We start from the raw sequence: 4015 nt of genomic DNA on the forward strand, positions 1-4015 counted from the left end.
TTCAACGAGTTCTGAGATGTCACCAATTTCTAGCACTATAGATTAAGGTGAAAAAAATGAAATACCTAAAAAGGCACCCGGATTCTCCGTCGAGCACACAACTTAAATAAATAAATTAAGCAAACGGTCAGTCAACCGAGTTTGTTACGATTAGGTGTTTTGAAATCAGGTTATCAGGTTGGTTACAAGGTGGATTATTTCATATCAAAGCTTAATCAGTAAAAATCAATTAAAGAAACATGAATTTGGGTGCGTCTAACAGCCTTTGCTGTTAGCCCCCATACCCAGTTAAATATTCACTACAATAAATTCTATCAGAATCGTCTTTCGCGTTCAGCTTGGTTCCGGTGTTCCGTAACCGGTCGCGTCATTGCATTGCATAAAGCTTGAATCTATAACACGAAAGATATCGAAATTCAATTTTTCTTTTGCAATAAAACTAAGTACTAAGCGCCCTATTGGAAAGAAACGAGACCGATTAAAAATTTATTGATGTGTGATGAAAAAGTGCCTTTTATTAAATAAAAATCATTCTATTTTCGTACATTCAGTAGGAATACATGATGTTGAATCTTTTTTTATGTCCTAATACAGATTTACAGATTACTGATTAAGCTTGCTATTGAATGAACAATATATATAACTTAAAACTATGCAGAAAGTGGCCTAATACACAATCTTTTACACCTTTCTTTTTCTATGTTGTCGTTTTGTTGTAGCTACATTGTTCCATCCTCTCCTCCCGCATCATCAGTAATCACTCCTCCAGCAACTAAAAAAACAGATAGTTTAATCATAAAACTTATTTTCAAACAGTAAATTGAAAGTATACAGGCATAGTGCAATAAATATATATGATTTTTATGTCCTCTAATTACTAGTAACCCTAAACTTTGTTTGAAGAATAAACTTTTGATTTACAAACAAATTTTCAGACCAGCAATGCTTTATGCAATACCAACCTGATCTAGTTGATGCTCAACGAGAAAAAAACGGTTCGAAGGATTCAGAATTAAATTCTGAAAAAGATTTTAAAGCGTCATCATTGGTTTGGTACACTCAAATTACAGACTTACTGGTATCGAAATGTTAGAAGCTATGTCGAATAAAATTATTCCCAACATTCGATAAAAATCGCTGCAATCCCCAATTGCTACGATAAGCTTTCCTCATAGTCAATTAGTAAGCAACTAAATTAGTTGTAAGATTAGTTCTCTTTACTTGACAAGTAGGTTTAAATCCCTACGAATAACAAGCCCTAATCGCCAAAGCAAATAAATCCTAACAATTAAAATTTCACATTAAAATTGTGTTGATTGATTAGCCACACAAAATGAACAATTGATAATTTACTATAAAACACTTGAGTTACAAATGAACCTTCGTAAGCAATAGTAAAAGTGTTAAAAAAAGATATTTTTACCCCTTTCTTATTGCTGACCAAGTATCCCTTTTACGAACTAATCGATGTAACACTCTCGTATAAGTGAACATCATATATTCAACTGATTCGACCAAATTGCGTTCGATCACAAATACGATACGAAGCGTTCAAAACAATAATATATGTACATTTATACATAGGGATACCATCCGTCCTGATTTAGCAGGGCATGTCCTAATTCTGAGATCCTATTTGAGCGTACTGATTTATTTTTTATATTCTGGCATTTGTCCTGGTTTTCAAAGTGAACCATTTCGAGACACAACGCAAACGAATTTTTTCTTCTGTTGAATCTCAGCGAAGTGACGAGAGGAATCTTCTAGGTGTTGAAATCGTTAAACATCTAATTATGAAGTGACTATACGGTCCCTCATTTCAACAACATGTCCCGCTCAGAAATTTGTCCCGCGAGGCGTGTCGCACGCCTTTGAAATGCCCCTCGATTTTAACAGAATTGAACCCCTCGATGTCATATTTTTTTACTGCGACAGTGTGCCTCTCAGACAAGCATTCTACTCATTTATCTGCCTCTTCACATCTATAACAGTTAAATCAAAAAAGCGTAAATCAAATAAAAGGCAAAGTATTGGTACGAACATTACGCTGTACAAGCTTGACCTTATTATTTATTAGGCACAGACTTCGCGGACAACTATTAGCATACAAAGTAATTGCGGGGCTAGCGCTCCGGTTTTATTATAACTGCCTCTACCAGGGTGGGTTTTGAAACTATGAAAGGTCCTGATTTACACCTCCGGCCAGATGGTATCCCTGTTTATACAACGCAACATTATAGTTTCTCACCTACTCATCGCGGTCAAATGCACCATCTTCCTTTGGTGTAAATTTCATTGAAGTTCCTAGAAATGGAATTGTAAAATTATTAAAATACGATACAGCAAAGTGTTGTACCTACTTACCGTTATGTTCTAGCAAATGATAAAAGCCAAATTCTTAAATTGAGTTAGCTGCCTTTCCTGAATTCTACGGAACCACAGTGACCGCTAGCTTCGACGGTTTGTACCACGCAGAAGTAATTTCCTTTAATTGAAAAATGTTAATTGCTTGATTTCACTTCATATTTATAATTACCTCACTCGTGAACACTCAATCAAAACGATCAAAACCGATAAACAGAGACAAGCAACACAATAACACTGGAGACTAAAGCCGCGGAATAAATTAAAAAAACTGAAGACTGAATGATGGATGCTGACATGACAGCGACATAACAATGATCAGGGATGCCAGAAGATTTGAAATGAAGAGCAGCAACAAGTTTTTGCGCAATTTTCAGAAGATCCATATTGCCCCTTGCATGACTATTTGGACTTCTGTGATAATCATTCATTGTCCAATTTCTTATTTCGCTCTATCAAATTGAAACTCCAGTAGCGCAGTGGCACTTTTTTTGGGTTCATTGTTTGTTTTGTTTTTCATTTGCAACATTAAGTATATATTTTTGAGCAGCTTTAGTTGAAAATTAGGTTGAATATCAAAACAAAACAAAGTGTTACATGATTGATTGGGTGATACTGAGTATCGATACTTTCTCGATTGTCATTGTATCGATACCAGACCTCACGGTTTCAAGTATACTTTATAAATATATATAAGTATCAAGCACTGACCATTGCTGGAGTGATTTCTTATCAACCTACCAAGGTAGCAGTCATGATAGAGATTTCTTTTGTCTAGATAATAAAATATTTCTGTCAAGCGTTTCGATAACACTAGTATCGATACCCATCACCCAAACTGCGAAATCGTGTGCGAGATTCGACTGTGATAATCGTGTATTTCGGGGTAGTCCAATTTGGCGTAAAAGTCGCAATATGTGTTGTAAAAATATTAAAATATAAATGATAGATTTCAACAACGTATAAAATCATTCGTTGTTTTGCTTTCGTCTTGATTAGACGCGAATTGTTTATCTCCGTTTGATTCGCAAAATAACAATACACGAGTTATCGTACGGGTGTTTTTTTTTTCGATTAGTTCTTGTGTGCGATAACAATAGCCTGCAATATATCGGCAGAAACATCTTCTGCACACTGGTAGGGGCAGGCTACCCCGCCAGTGATCCGATACGCAGCTGATATATCAGCAAGAATAATTCTCCCGCACCGCTGTTACCCCGCTAGCAGCACGGACCACCATACGATCGAGCGAGTGGAAGTCAACTACAAGTGGCATCTACAAGGTCGCGTGTAGGATACGGCCACTGTGTCACAACACGAAGCTGGATCGTCATTGTTTGTTCTGCGGAGACGCTCGATTAATCCTACTATCAGCCGTGAGGTCGTGACTTAGACGTTCGGTGAAGTATTCACTTTAGAATTTTTATCATTATTATTAATAGTATTATTATTATTGTTATTATTATAATTATTATTACTATTATTATCATTATTATTATTATTATTATTATTATTATTATTATTATTATTATTATTATTATTATTATTATTACTATTGTTATTAGTATTAGTATTACTGCCTTTTTTTTTTATTTTGATCCATTGTAGTTTGAAAAATTGTTTTTAAAATTTAATAGCAACTACTTGACCC

At 35.0% G+C, this 4015-nt stretch overlaps 1 long non-coding RNA gene across 2 annotated transcripts; it reads right to left on the reverse strand.

Moving 5' to 3' along the window:
• Positions 1-505: 505 nt before the first annotated feature.
• On the reverse strand, positions 506-3145 carry LOC129723757 (uncharacterized). Of its 2 annotated transcripts, XR_008727811.1 has the most exons (4): positions 2537-3145; positions 2365-2485; positions 2249-2304; positions 506-772 (listed from the first exon to the last, which is right to left on the reverse strand). It is a non-coding gene; the product is annotated as an uncharacterized LOC129723757 (long non-coding RNA). The 2 variants fall into 2 exon arrangements; XR_008727810.1 differs by lacking the exon at positions 506-772 and having other exon boundaries at positions 2066-2304; positions 2537-3135.
• Between the last annotated feature and the right edge of the window lie 870 nt (positions 3146-4015).

The sequence above is a fragment of the Wyeomyia smithii genome, chromosome 2, assembly GCF_029784165.1.
Source record: "Wyeomyia smithii strain HCP4-BCI-WySm-NY-G18 chromosome 2, ASM2978416v1, whole genome shotgun sequence".
Taxonomy (NCBI): Eukaryota; Metazoa; Arthropoda; class Insecta; order Diptera; family Culicidae; genus Wyeomyia; species Wyeomyia smithii.